Here is a 26,088-nt window from a genome sequence, read left to right as displayed (position 1 = left end):
TAAAAAAAAAGTTCAAAGGTGGAACTAAAATTCAAGGTGAAACGATATCAGTGATAAGATTCGCTGATATTGCTATCCTCGGTGAAACTGAGGAAGAATTACAAGATGTATTGAATGGAATGAAGAGTTTAATTAGTACTGAATATCGATTGAGAGTAAACCGATGACAGACTAATGTAATGAGAAGCAGTACAAATAAGAACAGCGAAAAACTTAACTAACATTCTACGGATGCTGATCATGAAGTAAATCACGTTAAGGACGTAGGTCGCAAGAGGTACTCTGTAACGAAGAGATTGGCACAGGAGAGGAGTTTGTTGCGGGACACATCAAACCAATCAGAGGAACGATGGATCAAAAAAAAGGGAAGCTACAAAATCTGGAAATGGAAATAGAGGTACTCAATATAGGTGTAGCGGCTGACAATGAAGTGAAAAGGAAAAATATATATTTTACAGAAATATAGGATTACATAAAAAGCACCAGAAAATTCTGTATAAGCATTAGGATTTCATGGGGGGGGGGGGGGGGGGGAGATAAGGAGGAGAGTGAGTCACTGAGAAAAGATCAGTGATACGTTTGTTTCCATCAGAACAGACAGAAAACCAACACCAACATTGATATTTCTTGTATACGTGCCTATATCAAGAGAGTAAGGTGAAGAAATAGAGAAAGTAATCCAGTATGTAAAGGGAGGCCATAATTTTATAATCACGGGGAGATGTGTTCACGGTAGCAGGGAAAGAAACAGAAGACAGCAGCGGGAATGAAAGAGGTGAACCGCTAAGTTCTGTAATAAATTTCTGGTAGGAGTAGCGAATACACTGTTCAGATATCACAAGATGGGGATGTATAGCTGGAAAAGGCTTGGAGGCACGGGAAGATTACATAATAGTGAGATAGTGATTACGAGATCAGATCTACATCTACATCAACGTGGTTACTTAGCTTTTCACAATGAAGCCTGGCAGAGAGTTCAATGAACCACCTTCAAGCTGTCTCTATACCGTTCCACTCTAAAACGGCGAGCGGGAAAAACGAGCACTTAAATTTTTCTGTGCGAGCCCTGATCTCTCTTGTTTTATCCTGATGGCCATTTCTCCCTATGTAGGCGGGTGCCAACAGAATGTTTTAGCAATACAAGGAGAAAACTAGTGATTGAAATTTCATGAGAAGTTCCCGTCGCAACGACAAACAAAAATGATAATACAAAACAAGCCGCTTTTCTTTGTACTTTTTCAGTGCCATTCGTCAGTCCAACCTGATGCGGATCCCACACCGCACAGCAATATTCCAGGCTAGGGCGAAGAAGCGGGGTGTAAGCAGTCTCTTAAGTAGACCTGTTGCACCTTCAAAGTGTTCTGCCAATTAATCGCAGTCTTTGGTTTGCTCTACCCACAACGTTATGCATGTGATCCTTTCAATTTTATTTTTAATTGTAATCCCTAAGTATTTAGTTGAATTTACAGCCTTCAGATCTGTGTGACTTATCTCGTAATCGAAATTTAGTGGATTTCTCTTAGTACTCATATGAAAAACTTCACACTTTTCTTTATTCAGCGTCAATTGCCACATTTCGAACCATACAGATATCTAATCTAAATCATATTGCAATTCGTTTTGGTCACCTGATTACTTTGCAAGAGGGTAAATGACAGCTTCATCTGCAAACAATGTAAGACGGCTACTATGATTTGTCTCCTATATCGTTAATATAGATGAGGAACATAGAGGGCTATAACACTTCCTTGGGGAACGCCGGATATTACTTCTGTCTTACTCGATGACTTTCCGTCTACTACTACGAACTGTAACTTTTCTGACAGGAAATCACAAATCCAGTAGCACAACTGAGGCGATATTGCATAGGCACGCAGTCCGGTTAGAAGACGTTAGTAAGGAGCGGTGTCGAAAGCCTTCTGGAAATCTAAAAATATGGAATCGATTTGACATCCCCTGTCGATAGTACTCATTACTTCATGAGTATAAAAAGTTACTTTTGTTTCGCAAGAACGATATTTTCTGAATCCGTGCTGACTATGTGTCAATAAATCGTTTTCTTCGAGTTACTTCATAATGTTCGAATACACTATATGTTCCAAATCCCTACTGCAAAACAACGTTAGTAATATAGGCCTGCAATTCGGCGGATTGCTAGTACTTCCCTTTTTGGATATTGGTGTGACTTGAGCAATTTTCCAGTCTTTAGGTACTGATCTTTCTGTGAGCGAGTGGTTGTATATAATTGCTAAAAATGGAGCTATTTTATCAGCATACTCAGAGAGGAACCTGACTGGTATACAATCTGGACTGGAAGCCTTGCCTTTATTAAGTTATTTTAGCTATTTTGCGACACCAAGGATATCTACTTCCGTATTTCTTATCTTGGCAGTTGTTCTTGATTAGTTTTCAGGAATCGTTACTTCGTCTTCTTTGGTGAAGGAGTTTCGGAAAACCGTGTTTAATAACTCTGCTTTAGTGACACTGTCATGAGTAACTTCACCGTTGTTATCGCGCAGTGAAGGTACTGATTGCGTCTTGCGACTGGTGTGCTTTCTGTATGACCAGAACCTCTTTGGGTTTTCTGCCAGATTTCGAGACAGTTTTATTATGGAAATTATTAAAAGCATCTCGCACTGAAGTAAGCGCTATATTTCGAATTTCTGTAAAACTTTCTCAGACTTGCGATTTTGGGTTCTTTAAAATTTGGCATGCTTTTTTCGCTGCTTTTGCAACAGTGATCTGAACCGTTTTGTGTATCATGGGAGATCAGTACCATCACTTATTAATTTTGTGGTATATATCTTTCAATTGCTGTCGATACTATCTCTCTGATATCGTTCCACAACTTGTCTTCGCTTACATGATCAGATCAGAAGGAGTGAAGACTGTCTCTTAAAAAGGCGTTAAGAGCATTTTTATCAGCTTTTTTTAAATAGAAATACTTTTCGTTTATTTTCGTGGTTGTAGGTGTTACGGCATTCAGCCTACCAGCAACTGCCTTGTGGTCGCTAACACCTGTATTCGTCACGGTACTCACTATTTTACCAGGATTATTTCATGCTAAGAGGTGAAGTATGCTTTCGCAACCATTTACGCTTCGAGTGGGCTCATGAACTAATTGTTCAAAATAATTTTCGGAGATAGCATTCAGTACAACTTCGGATGACTTTTTATGCCTGCCACTGGCTTTAAACGCATATTTTGTTCCAGCATATGGAGGATAGATTGAAGTCACCACCAACTAACTGTAAGTGTATGAGTGGGGTACCTATTTGAAATGAGACTCAAGTTTTCTTGGAACTGCTCAGCAACTTTATCTCCTGAGTCGTGGGGTCAGTTAAACGATACAATTGATAGTTTAGTCCGATTGTTAAGTGTAACCTCTACCAATACTATTACGCAGAAACTATCTACTTCAATTTGGCTACAAGCTAAATTACCTCTGACAGCAATAAATACTCCACCACCAACTGTATTTAATCTATCCATCAATCCTTTCTGAACACTGTTAGATCAATTGAAAAAATTTCGGTTGAACTTATTTCCGGCTTTAGCCAGTTTTCTATAACTAGAACTATTTGAGCTTCAGTGCTTTCTGTTAGGGCTTGGAGCTCTGGTTCTTTCCCAACACAGCTACAACAATTTACAACTACAATACCGTTCGATTCTACAACTACCTTACTGTGTTTTACATGTCTAATTTTAGACGGACGTAACTTCTGTGGTTCTCTGAAATCCTCTAACCTAAAAACACAGCCCAGTCCCTTCCAAAAAGCCACCGCTCCCTTTGTCTAGTGGACTCCTGACCTATTAAGCGGAACCTGACAACCCACCACCCGATGGCGTAAGTCAAGAAATCTGCAGTCTACGCGGCCACAGAGCCGCCTGGAACTCTGATTCAGACCCTCCACTCGGCTCTGCACCAAAGGAGCACAGTCGGTTCTATCGATGATGCTGCAGATCATGAGCTCCGCCTTAATCTCGCAAGCAAAACTGGCAGTTTTTACCATTATAGCTAGCCGCCCGAAACCAGAAAGAATCTCCTCCGATCCAAAGCGACACAGGTCATTGGTTACCGGCATGAGCCACCAGCCATCACATGCAGTTGGCTGCACCCTGTACTCTTCATGGCATCCGGAAGCACCATTTTCACATCCGGAATGACTTTCTCCGGTATGCACACGGAGTGCACACTGGCTTCCTTCCCCTCCTTGGCAGCCATGTTCCTAAGGGGCCCCATTACGCACCTAACGTTGGAGCTCGCAACTACCAGCAAACCCACCCTCTGTGATGTAGGATTTTAAGTCACATTCTGTAACAGATAGACTCGAATCACAATTTATAAATAATTAAGGAAACATTGAAACTTGACACTATCGCCTGGAAGAATCAGTGTGAATAGAAGTGAGATACTGTAGCACTGAGGTATCATTACATGGGTTTAAAGTTCCGTAGATGTTGCAATTGCTAATACCATAGTAGCCAGTTAAGCTGATGAGGAATAACCATTTCTAAAAAGAGAGATTACTGAGACGGAACAGTAAAACCAGGCACAACAAACATAACAGAAATCTGAATGAGTGTCTGGAGGACAGATTGAGCACATAAAAAACTCAATACAGAAGTCGGTGACACTCAAAGCAGCGATGTCAATCACAATTCCACTGTTAAACGACAGAGTAGACAGCGGATAATTTGTAAGAGTACGTTGAAGGCCTTTACAATATGGAGTACTGTCTAATGACGTGACAGAAGAACGAATGAGCTCATTACGCCAAGAGATAGGCATCCAGTATTAGAATTTAACTTTTGAAGACCTGCGTTCAAATAAAGAAGTGATAGACAACGTTCATTCGAAATTTCTATAATAACTGAAGGAAGCGGAAACTAAATATTCAGGTTCATATGCAGAAACTATGACGCGGAAGACGTATCCACTCAATTTCGGAAAATTTCATCCAATCATTGCTAAAGTAGAAAGGGGAGATAAATGCGGAGACCGTCGCTCAATCGCCCTAACAACTCAATTATGCTTCTGACGAAAATGGAAGAGAAAATTGAGAGTCTATTAGATGAAGATTTCGGAAAGGTAAAGACTTCAGTTAGAACGTTGTGCTTCATAAAGGAAATAAACCGTAAAGAAAATCAAAGCACGGTCATAGGGTTTGTAGACCTAGAATAAGCATTCACATAGTGAGATTAACTACGATTTTATCAACCAGATTGTTGAAACTTGCTTACTTTTTGTGCCGTTCCAGAAAAGTTCTTTTGTTATGTGCTATGACTGACTACGATTTTATCAGCCAGGTTCTAGAACCACTCTCAATTTTTGTACCGTTGCATAAAGTTTTTTGCAGAAACTGCCTTTCGTACAACTTCAAATTACACTCCTGGAAATTGAAATAAGAACACCGTGAATTCATTGTCCCAGGAAGGGGAAACTTTATTGACACATTCCTGGGGTCAGATACATCACATGATCACACTGACAGAACCACAGGCACATAGACACAGGCAACAGAGGATGCACAATGTCGGCACTAGTACAGTGTATATCCACCTTTCGCAGCAATGCAGGCTGCTGTTCTCCCATGGAGACGATCGTAGAGATGCTGGATGTAGTCCTGTGGAACGGCTTGCCATGCCATTTCCACCTGGCGCCTCAGTTGGACCAGCGTTCGTGCTGGACGTGCAGACCGCGTGAGACGACGCTTCATCCAGTCCCAAACATGCTCAATGGGGGACAGATCCGGAGATCTTGCTGGCCAGGGTAGTTGACTTACACCTTCTAGAGCACGTTGGGTGGCACGGGATACATGCGGACGTGCATTGTCCTGTTGGAACAGCAAGTTCCCTTGACGGTCTAGGAATAGTAGAACGATGGGTTCGATGACGGTTTGGATGTACCGTGCACTATTCAGTGTCCCCTCGACGATCACCAGAGGTGTACGGCCAGTGTAGATCGCTCCCCACACCATGATGCCGGGTGTTGGCCCTGTGTGCCTCGGTCGTATGCAGTCCTGATTGTGGCGCTCACCTGCACGGCGCCAAACACGCATACGACCATCATTGGCACCAAGACAGAAGCGACTCTCATCGCTGAAGACGACACGTCTCCATTCGTCCCTCCATTCACGCCTGTCGCGACACCACTTGAGGCGGGCTGCACGATGTTGGAGCGTGAGCGGAAGACGGCCTAACGGTGTGCGGGACCGTAGCCCAGCTTCATGGAGACAGTTGCGAATGGTCCTCGCCGATACCCCAGGAGCAACAGTGTCCCTAATTAGCTGGGAAGTGGCGGTGCGGTCCCCTACGGCACTGCGTAGAATCCTACGGTCTTGGCGTGCATCCTTGCGTCGCTGCGGTCCGGTCCCAGGTCGCCGACCTCTGGCGACAACATCGATATACTGTGAAGACCTCACGCCCCACGTGTTGAGCAATTCGGCGGTACGTCTACCCGGCCTCCCGCATGCCCACTATACGCCCTCGCTCAAAGTCCGTCAACTGCACATACGGTTCACGTCCACGCTGTCGCGGCATGCTACCAGTGTTAAAGACTGCGATGGAGCTCCGTATGCCACGGCAAACTGGCTGACACTGACGGCGGAAGTATGGTGGGTCTGATACACCGGTGTCAATGTGTTCTTTTTTCCATTTCCAGGAGTGTAGTTATTGATGTGGTTTTATTGATACAACCAGTAGGTTAAACATACATCTCGTATGAGTATGGTGTACAGCCTGGCTCGCACAAAATTTCATATTCATGCTGCTTTCTACACAAATGCATGTCACTGCGTGATGGTTGGTACTGGTACATGCAGTTTGCGTTCAGTCAGCATTTAGTAAGTGCGTGACCTTAAGATGGTTGTTACTTACACCAAATGCCACCGCGTCATCATACTTTAATTGACTTATATAAATACGAGCTAGGCATTAATTCTTTTTATATTTCTAACAAATTTCTCCATTCCTGATAATTTCAGGCATTACTAAGAGCACTGAAAGACCCAGGTTGCAACAAGGACCCTCGGTAGACGACATTACCACAGAATTATTGAGATCGTTGAGAGAACCAGCCATGGTTAAATTATTCCATCTGATGTGCAAGATATACGAGATAGGGTTAATACCCTGAGACGTCATGAAGAATGTACTTATTCCTGTTCCAAATAAGGAAAGTGTTGTCAGATGTGCATATTACCATACCATCAGTTTAGCAAGTTATGATTTCAAAATACCGACATGAATTACGATATTTATCAAAGAATGGAGGAACTGGTAGAAGCTGACATCGAGGAAGTTCGGTTTGGGTCCCGGAGAAATGTAGGAACAAACGATAAACTGTGAATCTACGGCTTGCCTCCTAAGACATATTAAAGAAAGGTAAATCTACGTTTATAATACGTACAGATTTAGAAGAAGCTGTTTACAATTTAAACTGGAACACACGCTTTGAAATCATGAATGTAGAAGTGTAAAATACGGGCATGGAAAGGTTAGTTACAACTTGTACAGAAACCAGACGGGAGTTATAATAGTCGAAGGACTAAACGGGAAGCTCTGGTTGACAAAAGAATGAGAAGGAGTTGTAGCCTACCCCGGGCATTGTTCAGTCCACACTGAGCAAACAGTATATGAGAATCGGCAGGAATTTGAATAGGAGAAACAAAGATCAGGTAAAAGACATAAAAATTTGTAAGTTCGCCGATGACATTGTGATTCTACCAGAGAGCCAGAGAGATAAAGGACTAGGAAGGGCAGTTGAAAGGATGGATAGGTCTTGAAATGAAGTTCTAACATGAACATCAACAAAAGTAAAACGAGAGTCAGCGAATGCGATAGTGAAGGAATTAGTTTAGGAAATGAGGCACTAATAGTAATGGAACAGCTTTGCTATCTGGGCAATTAAATATATGATGATGGCTGTAATTTAGAGGCTATAGAAACGCAGATAGAGAAATTTTTTGTCATCTAATTTAGTGTCTGGAAATCTTTTCTAAACATATTTATGGTTCGTGGACCGTGGACAATAATCAGTTCAGACAAGAATAGAACCTTTTGAGATGTGATTCTATAGAAGAACGCTGAAGGTTAGAAAGGCAGATCGAGTAATTAATGATGAGGTACTGAATCGAATTAGCGAAAATAGAAATTTGTGGCTCTTCTTGACTAAAAGTAGGAATCAGCTGATAGCACACATGTTAAGGTATCATAAAATCGCCAGTTTAGTAATGGGCGGAAGTGCGTGGAATAAATTATCGTAAGAGGAGTCGAAGATATGATTACAGTAGGCAAGATCAGATCGGTGTATGTTGCAACAGTTATTCACAGATGAAGAGGCTTGCACAAAATAGACTAGTTTGGAGAGCCAGATGAAACTAGTCTTTGGACTGAAGACCGCAACACGACCTGAACGCGAGGACAATAGCAAGCATAACAGTGATTTTTAAATACTTAAGACATGACATTCAAATTCAATGAATGTGTAGCGGTTTGATGGTCGGCTGAACGTTTGGTGGTCGACTGAAAGTAATCAGATTTTGTTGCTACAAGGTACGTGAATGATGTACATGAATAATTTCCTTATACCATTCGTCCAATATGTTTGTAGACAACACTATGTCCTCTTGATGCATGCCAGCCTCAACAAACACTTTCATGTCAGTTGTCTTCTTGTGATGTGTAACATTCATTTCGGCACACTTTCTCTTCATCATTTCTTTTTTTCAATTAGTCCGCTGTTACGTTTACAACAGCAAGTTTGCACTCGAATTACATACGCTGTCATGACGTATTGTATCCCCTTAACATTTGTGGCTGTTGTTACAAGTCCAACAGCTGAACGAAACTAGACATTTCTTTCTATGGGAAGTCTGTAACGTCATTCATTCCGACAGGTCAACACAGCGTCTCACCTCTCTCAGTCCTACTGGAGACTCACGCCACTTTCATAGAAATTATACATAGGGAAAGTAACAAACGTCAGTGGGTTACTCATAAATCAGAAAAAAGGTCGAAAGAGAAAAATTACACTTACACCGAGATGTACATTATATTTTCTCTACTTCTAAATGAGCACGCGATAACATCTCAACTGTCACATCTATTTGACAGGAGATATTACTTTTATTGAGAGAATGAATGAATCAGTGTGGAAGCCATTCATTAAATAATCATTTTTCAAATAATTCATTTTACTCAAGTTCTGAAGCGCTAAACTGTTTCAAAGACGTTCTGTACTCGTGTTATTGGTCACTGATAAAGTGATGGATGACTTTGATATACACTTTTGAGGTATAGGGAGCTGACCAATGGGGCGCTCACGAGGCAGTGTGCAACGTGAAATGGAGCACCTCTACTGCGGTTTCCGGCTTGCTTTATCCTGCTTCTTGGCGCCTGTTGAAGTTGCGTTATGGACGATGTGTACTGAGTATATTTTATATTCAGATGGCCATCCTTATACTCCAATCTACGAGGATTATGAGGAGGCCGCAGCACACTCGAGCATCTCGGGGTACTATTTTGTTTATAATGCTTTCAAATGTGTAGGTATACTCTCAGTAGTGTTCATATTTCCTTGTTATAACGGATAGATCGTATTCCATGTTCGTAGTAAATTATCGTTGTATCAGTTATCCACCTATGAGGGTAGCTCACATTCGCACAGAGTTAACACGGCCAAAAGTATTTTTTGTTCTGATATTCAAGCATCATAGACTTGTATACCACGTGACAAGTGTAAATTCATTGTTTGTCATTGGTTATTCATTTGTTTATTAATAAACAGAAATTTCACTGAAAGGTATTTGATTTATTTCCCTTCTCCACTCATCCATGAACCCCGTACAGTACTTTGAACTACGCACTCGTGTTCGTACATTCACATTTGAGAGTGTACTTGGTATTATCATTAACTTTACTGTGAATTCTGTTGTCAAAGGGATTACTAGTCAAAACGAAAACGACTACCATTAGAAGAATTATTTTGAATTTTTTGGATGCTTTTACATCCTGTAAGGTAAGTTAACTGTGACGAGATTTTTCGACTTCGAGCTAATACAGATTATGTTCGGCGTGAGCGATAAATTTCATGTTCTTTATGTAATGACGTAAGGTTTTCATTCTGAGGCTGTACCTCCATAAAGTAAGCGATCTGCCTATAAGAAGGTCAACATTTACCCTTCTCAATCTCTCAGTCACACTAGGATACGATCATATGTCATCGTGATCTTACAGTCATTCAAATATTCCTTCTTGCACCTGATTCTTCCCCGTTGCGAAATGAAAGCATCTCCTATTCTTGTATACTTCAATTAAACCTTGATCAGACAGCATTGGATCAAAAGTGTGTATAACGATGGGGCATTTTACTGAAGTCATATACTTCAAATAAAAGGTAGGGGAGGCTTTCAAATTCAACGAATTGAATGAATAATTGCCTCTGAGAAATGAATCAACGATGTATCACAAGCTTTTTATTTTATTTATTTCTTTTCATCAGTCTTACGACTGATTAGATGTAGCCTCCCATGAATTCCTCCCCTCAGTCAACCTCTGTCTCCTCTGTTGTTTCTACCCTCTATAGTTCCCTCTAATGTCATGGAAGTTAATCCGCGATGTCTTAACAGGTATCCTATGGCCCTGTCCCTTCTTTTGGTCAATGTTTTCTATATATCCCTGTGTACACCGATTCTGCGGAGAACCTACCCTTTCCTTACCTTATCAGGGCGTCTCATTTTCAACATGTATCTGTAGTACCACAGGTTTCATTGCCATACAATGCTGTGTTCGAAACGTACATTCTCAGAAATTTCTTTCTCAAATTGAGGCCTATGTTTGCTACTAGTACTCTTCGTCAGAAATACCCTTTTCCCCAACGCTAGTCTGCTTTTTTTATATTCTCCTTGCTCCGTACGTCATCAATTATTTTCCTGCCTAGGTAGTAGAATTAATTCACTTCATCTACTTAGTGAACACTTATTACGATGATAAGTTTCCAGATATTATTATTTTTGGTACAACTCATTACTTTTGTCTTTTTTTCTTTACTCTCATTCTATGTGATATACTCATTAAAATGTTCATTCTATTCGACACAACCCGTAATTGTTCTTCACTTACACAGAAGATAGCATTTATATTAGCGAAACTAGTCATTGATACACTATGTGATCAGAAGTATCCGGACAGCTTGCTAAAAATGACTTACAAGTTCGTGGCGCCCTCCATCGGTAATGCTGAAATTCAATATGGTGTTGACCCACCCTTATCCTTGAAGACAGCTTCCACTCTCGCAGGCATACGTTCAATCAGGTGCTGAAATGTTTCTTTGGGAATGGCAGACCATTCTTCACAGAGGAGAGGTATCGATGTCGGTGGGTGAGGTCTGGCACGAAGTCGGCGTGCCAAAACATCCCAAAGGTGTTTGGTAGGATTTAGGTCGTGACTCCGTGCAGGCCAGTCCATTACAGGGATGTTATTGTCGTGTAACTACTCCGCATCAGGCCGTGAATTAGGAACAGGTGGTCGGATCGTGTTGAAAGATTCAATCGCCATCCCCGAATTGCTCATCAACAGTGAGAAACAGGAAGGTGCTTAAAACATCAATGTAGGGCTGCCTGTGCTGTGATAGTGCCACTCAAAACAATAAGGGGCGCAAGTCCCCTCCATAAAAAACACTACCACACCATAACACCACTGCCTCCGAATTTTACTGTTGGCGCTACACACGCTGGCAGATGACTTTCACCGGGCATTCGCCATACCCACACCATGCCATCGGATCACCACATTGTGTGCCGTGATTCGTCACTCCACACAACGTTTTCCCGCTGTTCAATCGTCCAATGAGGTTACGCTCCCTACATCAAGGAGGCGTCGTTTTGCATTTGCTGGCGTGATGTGTGGCTTATCAGCAGCCGCTCGACCATGAAATCGAAGTTTTCTCACCTCCCGCCCATTATCATAACTTTCATATTTCCTGATTCTGTCTTTTAACTTTTCTGTAGGCTGCAGAGCGGCGTATTGTGCTGCTGCCAGTCCGCAGTCCGCAGTGGAAATCCAATAAAGAAAAAAATTTAAAATTCCCTCTTAGTTCTTGTACAGATCGTTTATTAACTGTCTTCCCTTATAGCTTACTCTTCTTTCACTCAGAGTTAAGAAACATCTTTCACCATTTGACAACGTTGAACTCTCTTGCGAGATCGACAAATCCAATGAACAATCTTTCTTTAGTCTTGCTTCCAGTATCAACCGCAACGTCAGAATTGCCTCTCTGGTGTCTTTACCTTTCCTATATCGAATCTGATCATCATCCAACAGCTCTTCGGTTTTCATTTCTCTTGCTCTGTACATTATTGTTCTCAGCATCTTGGATGAGTGAGATGTTTAGCTGATTGTACGACAGTTCTCGCACTTGTTGCCGCTTAGTGTCTTCGGAACTGTAGAACGACTTTTTTCCGAAAGTCTGATGGCCTATCGCCAGTCTCATACATTCAACACACCGTTTTCCACAATGATTTGAGAATTTCTGATGAAATGTTATCTAATCCTTCTGCCTTAATTAATTTTAAGTCTTTCAAAGCTCTTTTAAAAACCGATTCTAATATTGGATGCTCTCTCGCTTCCCAGTCGTCTCCTGGTTCTTCATCTGTCACGTTATTGGACAAGTTCCCCCCCACCCAATTACGTCTTCAGTGTTCTCTTTTCCATCAATCTCCTTTCTCCTCTGCATTCAACTGTGAATTTCTCATTACACTCTTAATGTTACCACACTTGCTTTTAATTTCACCGTAGGCTGTTTTGACTTTTCTGTATGCTTAGTCAGTCCTTCTGACAATCATTACTTTTTTTATTTCTTTTACATTTTTCATGCAGCTGTTTCGCCTTAGCTTCCTACCACTTCCTATATGTTTCATTCCTAAGGGACTTGTATATCTGTATTCTGGAATTTCACTGAACATTTTTGTACTTCCCTCTGTCGTCAATGAAATGAAGTAATTTTTCTGTCATTCATGGTTTCTTCGCAATTACCTTCCTTGTACCTAAGTTTCTCTTTTCAACTTCTCTGACTGCCCTTTTTACAGAGTCCGTTCATTGCTACAGTACGTAACGGTTACTCCTTGAGTAGTTGCTCCTTGAAACAGCATCCTGTGCGAGCAAACTAGTTGCGTCGTTACCTGTTGTTTCTCGTAGTTTAGATACTTGGCCCTGCGCGATTGTGTTTCCAAAGAATAGCCCGATGTAGTCATAAAACTGAGCCTCACACGTCTGTTTTCATGCTCTGCAGCTAATTCGCTGCAAGTAGCAATCTGTAGCTGTGATCCTGCAATCAAATCGTCTATGCATTGGCTATATATTGCAAACTGATAGAAACACAGAAATACAAAAATAGCAGGTAAGTATCTGTAATGATGTGAAAGACACAGAATTACTTTGAATAATGTTTATTCAAGATAGGACATCTCTAATAAATGGTTAGTTGTCCCACAATATTCATTTATAATACAGATAGAAAATACCTTTAGTAAATGCAGTAAATTTACGTTGAGAACGTTAGGAGAATGGTATCGAAATTCCCACACTAAATTGTGAGCAAAGATACGCAAAAACTAAGACCATTTCTTGATCACAATACACAAAATATCCACTAGTTCAAAACAGTTCAGAGTTTAACCTGATGTCTCACCAACTAACACATGTGATACAAAGAGTAGTAACTCATACTCTGTCATTCCTCAGTTCCGTGATACAATCGGAAAACAGTCCTACGCTGGATTACATTCAGATCTCTCGAAATTTAGAAACCTATCAGAAAATATGGTTGCAGCCGTACACCGCTCAGAAACAACCACATAAATCCAATACCACTTGTTACGACAGACAGACAAGTGTCTGGAATCGCTCCCTTGAGGTTGCAAGTTTCCGAATGTTTCAATTGCAATCAACACTATAATAAAATGGCAAAGGTAATGTCAATTAGAACACTGGGAGGTGTTGTGGTCTAAATAACAATAGATTTATTGATTCTTAACATCACATGCCTCCCCCCATGAACCATGGACCTTGCCGTTGGTGGGGAGGCTTGCGTGCCTCAGCGATACAGATAGCCATACCGTAGGTGCAACCACAACGGAGGGGTATCTGTTGAGAGGCGAGACAAACGTGTGGTTCCTGAAGAGGGGCAGCAGCCTTTTCAGTAGTTGCAGGGGCAAATGTCTGGATGATTGACTGATCTGGCCTTGTAACAATAACCAAAACGGCCTTGCTGGTACTGCGAACGGCTGAAAGCAAGGGGAAACTACGGCCGTAATTTTTCCCGAGGGCATGCAGCTTTGCTGTATGATTAAATGATTAAGGCGTTCTCTTGGGTAAAATATTCCGAAGGTAAAATAGTCCCCCATTCGGATCTCCGGGCGGGACCTACTCAAGAGGATGTCGTTATCAGGAGAAAGGAAACTGGCGCTCTACGGATAGGAGCGTGGAATGTCAGATCCCTTAATCGGGCAGGTAGGTCAGAAAATTTAAGAAGGGAAATGGATAGGTTATAGTTAGATATAGTGGGAATTAGTGAAGATCGGTGGCAGGAGGAACAAGACTTTTGGTCAGGTGACTACAGGGTTATAAACACAAAATCAAATAGGGGTAATGCAGAAGTAGGTTTAATAATGAATAGGAAAATAGGAATGCGGGTAAGCTATTACATACAGCATAGTGAATGCATTATTGTGGCCAAGATTGATACGAAGCCCACACCTACTATAGTAGTACAAGTTTATATGCCAACTAGCTCTGCAGATAACGAAGAAATTGAAGAAATGTTTGATCAAATATAAGAAATTATTCAGATAGATGAAAATTTAATAGTCATGGGTGACTGGAATTCGGTAGTAGGAAAAGGGAGAGAAGGAAACGTAGTAGGTGAATATGGACTGGGGCAAAAAAATGAAAGAGGAAGCCGCCTGGTAGAATTTTGCACAGAGCACAGCTTAATCATAGGTAACACTTGGTTCAAGAATCATAAAAGAAGGCTGTATACATGGAAGAAGCCTGAGGATACTAAAAGGTATCAGATAGATTATATAATGTTAAGACAGATATTTAGGAACCAGGTTTTAAATTGTAAGACATTTCCAGGGGCAGATGTGGACTCTGACCACAATCTATTGGTTATGACCTATAGATTAAAACTGAAGAAACTGCAAAAAGGTGGGAGTTTAAGGAGATGGGACGTGGATAAACTAAAAGAACCAGAGGTTGCACAGAGTTTCAGGGAGAGCATAAGGGAGCAATTGACAGGAATGGGGGAAAGAAATACAGTAGAAGGAGAATGGGTAGCTTTGAGGGATGAAGTAGTGAAGGCAGCAGAGGATCAAGTATGTAAAAAGACGAGGGCTAGTAGAAATCCTTGGGTAACAGAAGAAATATTGAATTTAGTTGATGAAAGGAGAAAATATAAAAATGAAGTAAATGAAAGGGGCAAAAAGGAATACAGACGTCTCAAAAATGAGATCGGCAGGAAGTGCAAAATGGCTAAGCAGGGATGGCTAGAGGACAAATGTAAGGATGTAGAGGCTTATCTCACCAGGGGTAAGATAGATACTGCCTACAGGATAATTAAAGAGTCCTTTGGAGATGAGAGAAAAACTTGTATTAACATCAAGAGCTCAGATGGAAACCCAGTTCTAAGCAAAGAAGGGAGAGCAGAAAGGTGGAAGGAGTATATAGAGGGTCTATACAAGGGCGATGTACTTGAGGACAATATTATGGAAATGGAAGAGGATGTAGATGAAGACGAAATGGGAGATACGATACTGCGTGTAGAGTTTGACAGAGCACTGAAAGACCTGAGTCGAAACAAGGCCCCCGGAGTAGACAACATTCCATTGGAACTACTGACGGCCGTGGGAGAGTCAGTCCTGACAAAACTGTACCATCTGGTGAGCAAGATGTATGAGACAGGCGAAATACCCTCAGACTTCAAGAAGAATATAATAATTCCAATCCCAAAGAAAGCAAGTGTTGACAGATGTGAAAATTACCGAACTATCAGTTTAATAAGTCACAGCTGCAAAATATTAACGCGAATTCTTTACAGACGAATGGGAAAACTAGTAGAAGCCGACCCCGGGGAAGATCAGTTTGGATTCCGTAGAAATGTTGGAACACGTGAGGCAATATTGACCCTACGTCTTATCTTAGAAGCTAGATTAAGGAAGGGCAAACCTACGTTGCTAGCGTTTGTATACTTAGAGAAGCTTTTGACAGTGTTGACAAGGAATACTCTCTTTCAAATTCTGAAGGTGGCAGGGGTAAAATACAGGAAGCGAAAGGCTATTTACAGTTTGTACAGAAACCAGATGGCAGTTATAAGAGTCGAGGGACATGAAAGGGAAGCAGTGGTTGGGAAGGGAGTGAGACAGGGTTGTAGGCTCTCCCCGTTGTTATTCAATCTATATATTGAGCAAGCAGTAAAGGAAACAAAAGAAAAATTTGGAGTAGGTATTAAAATCCATGGAGAAGAAATAAAAACTTTGAGGTTCGCAGATGACGTCGTAATTCTGTCAGAGACAGCAAAGGACTTGGAAGAGCAGTTGAACGGAATGGATAGTGTCTTGAAAGGAGGATATAAGATGACAATCAACAAAAGCAAAACGAGGATAATGGAATGTATTCGAATTACGTCGGGTGACGTTGAGGAAATTAGATTAGGAAATGAGCCACTTAAAGTAGTACAGGAGTTTAGGGAGCAAAATAACTGATGATGGTCGAAGTAGAGAGGATATAAAATCTAGACTGGCAATGGCAAGGAAAGTGTTTCTGAAGAAGAGAAATTTGTTAACATCGAGTATAGATTTAAGTGTCAGGAAGTCTTTTCCTAAAGTATTCGTATGGAGTGTAGCCATGTATGGAAGCGAAACATGGACGATAAATAGTTTGTACAAGAAGAGAATAGAAGCTTTCGAAATGTGGAGCAACAGAAGTATGCTGAAGATTAGATGGGTAGATCACATAAATAATGAGGAGGTACTGAATAGGATTGGGGCGAAGATAAGTTTATGGCATAACTTGACCAGAAGAAGGGATCGGTTGGTGGGACATGTTCTGAGGCATCAAGGGATCACAAATTTAGTATTGGAAGGCAGCATAGAGGGCAAAATCATAGAGGCAGACCAAGAGATGACTACACTAAGCAGATTCAGAAGCATGTGGGTTGCAGTGGGTTCTGGGAGATGAAGAAGCTTGCACAGGATAGAGTAGCATGGAGACCTGCATCAAACCAGTCTCAGGACTGAAGACCACAACAACAACATCACATGACAAAAGGTGGTAAAGAAACGTCACACAAACATTTTTATTTGACAAATGCTTTCAGTAAAATGCAGTCTATGGTTAACAAAGTGATTAGATGGTCATAAAACACACCACGCTAACCGGAACTAATCGCTTCACCGGACTTCATAATTGTGAATCCGTTGTATGGCTCAAAAACTACGCTACTTTGAAGTATCTATAATATTCCACAAAGAACAATATGGTTCCAAAGATCAGGGTGCTGAGAGGCATATATTCGACCGTAGCAGCCGATACTTTACCCTTCTGCAGGTCAGGGTGGCACAGCACGACACGTCGCTTTCTGCAATCACGAAAAGCAGCAATCTGTTATTAACGGAGCGCGTCCGGAAATATGCAAGTACGCGGTCTCGCGATCTCACGTTCGGCTGATTTGGAATGCAAGTACTTCGCTACGAGCTTCTGAAACCCTGGTGGATTCCTGTGCACAGGTGTACCCTTTTGCTGGTCTACCAAACCAATCTGACTCCATGACACGACTATGCGTGACGGAATATGTCAAACGTTAGACGGACGTCTCAAAACAAATAAGTACATTTACACATAATGATGCTGGAAGCACTACCTCTGATAGTTCAGATGGTAACTGGCACAGGCTCTAAGCGGCACACTACCAAAGGATACAAGTCTCACCGTCTGGGTAAAGACCTGCTATTCGTTGCTAGCGAAGTGCCAGTAAAAGGGTGTTCTTCTCTTTCTCTACAGCTTTGTTCTTTAGCTCAGTAGCATAGCACTCAGTTTAGCACAAGCCAATCACGAGCTGGAGCTCAGAATTTGAAGCTGGGAGACCGCGCCCTGCTCTGCATATACAGATTTCACCAACCAGCAACTTTAAAAATTAATTGGCAGAAAAGGGAAAAAGGTTCACCTTGGCGACCTCTTTTGCATGTGTTTACTCTGTGTCTTTGCTAAATGCACGACTTGGATGGAACCACAGCCCTATCCCGTTGCGTTCATTTGGAACTCTCCAACGAACGGCCATAAACTCGTTAAAAGCCTTGTGCCTTCACAAATATGTTTTATAGCAAAGTATGGACACCTGGGTGCCACTTCCCTGTCCCACGGAAATTCGCAGAAACTCGCATCTGTCTCATCGGCTTTCCCATAGTGCTCAGAGTCATTTTATTGACAGATAGGATGAGCACAGCAATCTGCAACCGTTTGTTGATGACAGTGTAGTGTGTGGAAGTGTCAGTGTTGATCATAGTACGATATAGGACGACAGGAAGCTATTTGATGTGATGAATGACAGCACGCTCTAAATGAAGAAAACCGCAGGTTAATGCAGGTGAGAAGGAAAAATATCCTCGACTGCTCGAATACAGTACTAGTGGTCTGTTACAGTCACAGCGATAAAATTTCTGGTGGTAACGTTGCATAACGATATGAAATTGAACGTGCACGTAAGGTCAGTTGTAAGAAAGTCGAATGGTTGGTTTCGATTTATTGGGATAATTCTAGGAAAGTGTAGCTATTCTTTAAAAAACTATCCAGTATAGAGCACTAGTGCAACCCATCCTTATGTACTACTCGAGCGTTTGGGATTGTCACCAAGTCGGATTATAGCGAGATATAGAAGCAATTCAGAAGTGTGGTGCTAGATTTGTTATTGGTAGATTCGTTCCACATGTGAGTAGTTCAGAAATGTCCCGTGAACCGAAATAGGAATCCCTGAAGGAATGGAGACATTCAATTGGCAAACCGCTATCAACAAAACTTACAGAAGCGGCATTTGCGGCAGATTACAGGATGATTATACTGTCAACTTTAGCATAAGTATCACGAAGTAAAGTAAGATAAATAAGAGTCGCAAAGAGGAATGCAGGCAGTTGTTTCTCTCTTGCTCGTTTTGCGAGTGGAACAAGGATATGAATTATTAGTAGTGGTACAAGTATGCACTGTGTGGTATCTTAAGGAGTGTGTATGTACGCGGCAGTAGGTGTAAAAGTTCTTGCGACAGGTCTGTGATTTCGGACAAATTATGGACACAGTTACTGAATAAAGATTTCGTAAGAGCCAGCGTGAACTGAAGTACATCACTGGAGCTTATGGTATCTTACGGAGTATGTATGTATGCGGCAGCAGATGTAAAAGTTCTTGCGGCAGGTCTGTGATTTCGGACAAATTATGGACTCAGTTACTGAATAAAGATTTCTTAAGAGCCAGCGTGAACTGAAGTATATCACTAGAGCTTATGATACATCCTCTAAGGTAGAGTCTTTCTTGTAACAATAACTGTTGAGTTCGTTATCGAACAAAGAACGCGACTACAACGATAACATTGTAATTCACAACTTACACATTTCTGAAATGTTTACTGAATCCGTCAGATTTTCTATTACTTGACCTGTTTCTAAGTTTCTGAAGTGAAGTCATTGACACACCTTCTTGTCCTTCTGCTCAATGGCACACTCACTAAGGAGGAGCAACGATTTCGGCACCTGGAATGTCTCAGTGGAGAATTTATCCCATTGTTTCCTCAGATGCGTAACGGTAAGGTGTGGATTACGTATAGTAATTGCTAATTTAATCGTAGCGTAATCATGGTGATGGCTGTGTGTCGAATAGAGGTAAGTGTGGCAGACTGTAGTGGCAGCGCATGTCTTCTCCCCATGTACCAAGGGATCTTTAAGGCCTTACAGACTGCCTTCCTCAGTAGACGATGCGAACAGCTGTGAGACTGAACGACTTATCGGGGAGCTCCGCCTCGCCGGCCAGGAGTAAAGTGATGAAAATTCTTTGCAGTGCTGGCATTTCTGTGTGATAATTAAAATTTGTTCTCCACAGCAGTCGGGAATATCGACCACGAAGGGAATTTACTTTTACAAAGGCACCCTTCAGACGTAGTCACTTAGCAGGGCTTCCTAGGAGCACTGCCGTTCACGACCGCTGCAGGTATGTGAGAGGTTCCACACGCAGCTACAGTCACTGGGACAGTGGTGCTGCTTGCCGTCTCGGTGGTCTGCTTCGACGCCAATGGCACTCGCAAAATGTGGCTCCCGTCGTAACTATGCAAGGAACGTCAAGGTAGCGTTCAGACTGCACCGCAGCTAAGTCACTATTTCAAAAACGCTAACGTAGAGCTGCTTGTACATGAGTTTCTATCACAGTAGTTGTGTGAAGCAGAAGTGGTTGGTTGTGCACTGTCGCGACAAGGCCGTTCGATACAGGGATACACGGACCAAAAATCAATACAGAAGTTTTGTTATTGAAAATTAAAAGTTGCCTGACGTAAGTGCCTGAACCACGACGATTACAGCAACGAGATCGCAAAGAAAACTTCTTGTAGTCCACCACAGAGATATTCGAAACAAATTTCACCATCATGTCCACAACAGAAAAACTTTATCGGTTAGAAAAGTAAGGCTTATTTTCAACAAATATCAGTAACACTGGATTTATTGTGGTAACTAAAATACCTTACAAAATTCAATTAATGAAAAGTTAAATTTCAAGCAAATATTTCAGCTGCAAGTTAACCATGATTTCAAATTTGAGGTACATTTGTTATTTCCATACCCCTCTAATCATGAAGTAATCAGCAAACGCTCTTCGGATGCATTTAGTAGCGTTTCCATGTAGAGAATTCTGTACTGGCATCTCATCCTCTAGTTTAGCAACAGCACTCATCTCTTTATACTGTACATGAAGATAGTATCTGTTCCCGAAAGAACAGATACCATTGATGACCGTGCAGCTTCTCTACAATGAAATGATAATTAAATCGACAACCTAGCTGCAAACAGGCGTTGATATACATCATTCGGAACATGTTGAAAATGTGTGCCCCGATCGGGACTCGAACCCGAGATCTCCTGCTTACATGGCAAGCGCTCTATCCATTTGAGCCACCCAGAGCAAAGAGGGTAGTACGCCTGCAGGGACTTATCCCTTACACGCTCCCCATGACACCCACATCCCCGACATGTCCACACCACTGCATCCGTGGTGCGCCTAAGAGATGTTTTCCCATCATGCTCATTACTAGTGTCAGATTAATCTACCATGTCCCGTACGAGTTGTGGCATAACGTGTGCGAATGCGATGCGTCTGCCATGTAAGCAAGAGTCCCTGTCCGGGCAAACATTTTCAATGATGTATATCAACGCGTATTTGCAGCTATGGTGTCGATTTAATTATCAACTCGTCTCTTTCCCTGACGAGGTTATGCACAAGGCAGCAAGTTTCCATTGCAATATCTGCCAAATCTTGTCGAACATTTCATGAAATATCCTCCAATTATTGCTCAATATCTTACACAATGTAAGCAAACCTAGCGTCGCCACTAACCGGTCGTTGCAGTGCTACTAACGTGCGTTTGGAGAGCCACCAACACTCGGCATCAGCGCCACTAAAGCATGTTTGGAACGTCACTCAGGTTTGGTAGTAAGCAGAGCTACTAATGTCAATGGAATCCCTGCTTGTGAACCACGAGCAGCTCTGCAAAGTGGCGCTGTGTCAATCCGGTTTAGACAAACGCGAAATAAATTTCGGATCCATTCATACATTATATTTTCTGGACTCCTGGTGTGATGTTAACATTGCCTTGAGGGTGTGCTGTTCCACTGTAACTGACTGCCCCGTCACATTTCTACTACGAAATACAATGCAGATAGCAAATATCTCGCTATGTTTTCAGATTATGTGCAGTATTCGGTATTTGTACGATATGCCACTATGGGAAAGAAATATAAGTTAGAAGTAGAAGTGAGACTGCAAGAGCATGTAGCAGACAGAGTTCGCATCATATACACTTACACTGACTTTTCCACATTTTAAAAATATTAAGGCAAAGAATTATCACATTTTAGCAATTATTTGCGACTGTTTCAACAGGACAAGACATGCCATCAACTGTAGTCTCCTAGTTTTGCTATAAGAAAAAAGTGGTGAGTACATTTAATATTTAAGCGATCGTGTATTACATTTTTAGGGGAGTAGATGGAAGAACTGTACCGCCATACATCTTACAAAAGTTGCAGAAGTTCTCCTAGCTGCTGTATAGTGTCTCCATTAGGCGTGCATTGTTTTTACATACATGTGATTTAGAGGTATTCACATGTTCTATGTGCGCATTCGTAATAGGCGAGGGATGTAACAGCATTTAAGGATTTATTTATTTTATTGTGAACAATTTGGTAAAGAGAAACGAGGAAATTTCAAACAGTAGAAAATGCCTGACTGAAATGAATGAAACATTTACTCAATAATGTGGAAAAAAATTGTTCGATACTACCCATAGCAAATCTAGCAGCCCGCCTAGGAATTGCTTCGATGTCATCCTTTAATCCAAGCTGGTGCTCAACGATGGGTCGTACTAGTGTCTTACATGGGGTCTCCTTTGCAGACGAATTACATTTTTCTAAAATTCTCCCAATAAACCGAAGTCGACAGTTCGTGTTCTCTCCTACAATCCTTACATGCTCATTCCTATTCACATTGCTTGGCAACACTACGCCTAGATATTTAATCGGCTTGGCTGTGTGAAGCAGCACACTCAAAATTTTGTTTCTCCTACTCATCTGCATTAACGTACTGTTTTCTACACTTAGAATTTTTTATTAGAGCTCGCAGGGCTGCAGTCGGTGGGGAAATTCATTGATTTAAGCTGTATTCTGTCCACAGCCTACACTACCGAGAAGGTGACCTTTCTTCTGTGTTTGTGTCCTGCTCGATCCACATGCAGCAAAGAATTGGTCAGGACAGCCGCCTACTCCTGCCTGGCAAGCTGCATAGCAAACTCCAAATTCAGGTATACACTACCAGGGTCCACAGATGGTACTCTAACAGGACAGGGGTCCTATGTAGACAGTAGCATGTTGGTGTTTGATACTATTGTCTTATATCTCATTATTTGCTTTCCCTCTGTACCACCACCGTTCAAACCACTCACACAGGACACCGTTGTTGCCGCATCTGATCTTCAATTGAGTCCCCGACTCTGGAGGAAGGGAGTTCCACATGGAGATATTGGCTCTGTTTGAATACCGATGTCTGCCATTTCTGTTTTCAATTTTGAGTGCGCTAGAGCATTCTCGAGAATTCTTAAAATTTACTTTCCCTTTCTCCATCCCTCCTTCTTTCACTCGGGGACCTCCTCGTTTGCATCCTGTTAGCATTTATGCGTTCAGCCATAATCGACTCTGGAGATCAGTTACTGCTCCAGCATTTTGTCGGTGCGACAGTTCCTACTGGTGGCGTTGCACGTTCTATTGACGCTCTTCACACATGGGATGCATATACCTGTTTTGCTACATTCTTTCCTGATAGCTCCTCCTGGTACAATGCCTGTGGATGTGATCCAGGTCCAAGCAGTTGTGGCAATGAGGTACCACAAGGTAATTCCTGATGTTCACGGCATGAAAGCCTATGTAAAGTCTGCCCATAGCGTTCAGCTTCCGCCACATTGCTCCTGTGACCTCAACAACATGATGCACATCACGCTCCCGAGGCCCAGTTTTAAATCTTACCTTGAATTCAAACTCTCGCTCTTCCCGCATGTATCTCCTCCGAAAACTTCCTCGTATCAACTTTGACCCACATGTGTGTCTCATACCTTTCCTTCTCTCCTCCTCAGCCCAGTCGCCCTCATCATCCACTGACCCTCACTGCTATGATCACAAAACTCCTGTGGTCATGGAGGAAGAGGTGTTGGCAGAATTGAATGCCCAACCTATATATCCGCTCAACCTGACGTATCTATAACAACTCCGGCCCTACCTTCCTGATGCGTGTGTTTACAGCCTGCCTCTTCCACAGATCACCTCACTCAGAGAGACCTGATGTTCAAATTTCACCACCCTGTTGACCCCTCCTGTCACCCTCATCAATCCTATTACTGCCAATGCTGTCTCCTCTACAACGACCATGTCACCCAAAACTGCTAAAACTCTCTCACCGGTCCCCACTATAGCCTACCACTTCCTCAGTGTCCTAACCTCACCTGTTCTCCTTCCTGTAATACCTGCAACGAACACCACCCCACCTACTCCTCCAAATGCAAGGTCAAACCACCTCCCACGAAACATAAGCTCTCAATTCCTGTTCGCCCCATCGATCAGGCCATCCACCCCAACGATTCCATGCACCCTCCCCCTACAGCCGAAGACATCATCCTGTTCCTGATCATCATCCTTCAGACTTCCAATGCCCCCACATCCTCCAGCAGATCTCTGTTGCTCCCCTCTCTGTCTTATCGCACGAGCGGTCACTGTACCATTAGTCTAGCCGTGCACATTTCACGGCCAGACCCAAACTTCAATAGATGAAACACATTCACAGTATCAAATATGAACAACCATCAGGGGACAACCATCAATGGTATAATGGAATGGTGACAATGAAAATTTGTGCTCGACCAGGATGTTGCATACATTCATATCCAAAGGAACTTTGCAGAGTACTTCTGAACAACACAGACAATGCAAAATCATATCAATCTACCAACTCCAGACAAGCGAAATTCAATTAAAACGTCTTCCCTGTACAGGGGTGTATGTAACGAATGTACTAGTGCAGGTTCTAGACATATGTTTATCGACATATGGAAGTTTTGGTCTGGCTGTGAAGAGTGCTCGAATAGCCTAATGGTAAGGCGAGCGCCCGCGATAAGCTGGAAATCCAGTTTATAGTCCGGCACAAATTTTCACTACCATCATTCCATTACATGGTTTATGACTGTATATATTCAAGCCTGTGAACCGATTTTACCTATTTCTCTGGGCCGTGTTGTGTTGACAGTGCGAATTTTGCAAGCTGACCCAAATGCATTTTTAGCGATGACAAACAAGGAGCCAAGAACTGAATAATACAGAAGCACAGCAGAGAGGAGGCAGAGAGAACCTCTTATGAAACAAAATTACATTGACTATTGTGACATTTAAAAGTGAGTGTTAAGGAATAAACAGTGGAAGTGCTGTAAAATGGAATATATTAATTAATGCCTCCATAGTAAAAAGTAATAAGTAATCATTATAGTAGATATGTTCATAAGTGTAGTGGCTCAAATACCGAGGGGTTATTATAAAGTTCAGCCAATCACTGTGGTCCACTGTAGGCTCTAATTATCGTTTGGCAGCGACACTTGGTAGATATGCCAATGGGCTCACTACTAAATTTTTCTTTGCTTGTTAGGAAAAATGTGTGGTTGCGTCTGGCGTAAGGTGCAGTGCAAACGCGATGAAATATATAAAATTTTACTAAGAATGATGGAGGAAAGTTTCTCTTAAAATAAAAGCTTTCTTGAAAAATTAAACTCTGAATATTGTCAAAAAAAGCCTGTACAATATAAGAAGACTGTTACAATTACGAAATACAGTCATTACATAACTTTCAGGCATTTAAACCAGTTGCGTTATTTGTGACATAATGAAAACAAAGAGATCAAATTAACACAAATCACGAATATTGTTAGTCACATAAGGTACAAAGATTTCCTTCAGTTAAAAGTTCTGACAAACAAATATATCATTCTTGGGCTTGCACTGGTTAGCTTGAAATATTCCTTCAAAAATATTCTCCATCCACGCAGTCAAGAAAGTAGCTTTGCAGAGAAGTTTTCGACTCCATAATAAAGTAATTCAGATAATTTCTCCTAGATTCACAAATATCAGGTCTCCGTCGGTAAAATAGCTTTTCGCTACTGCGCCTCTAATAAGAATTCCCTAGAGCTGTATAACTTATCGGCAACCAAATGCAGCACAGATTACATTAATCACGCAGTCAAAAAAAATT

This window comes from Schistocerca gregaria, chromosome 1, assembly GCF_023897955.1.
Source record: "Schistocerca gregaria isolate iqSchGreg1 chromosome 1, iqSchGreg1.2, whole genome shotgun sequence".
Taxonomy (NCBI): Eukaryota; Metazoa; Arthropoda; class Insecta; order Orthoptera; family Acrididae; genus Schistocerca; species Schistocerca gregaria.
The sequence above is the reverse complement of the archived record's forward strand: the minus strand, read 5'-3'. Positions refer to the sequence as shown.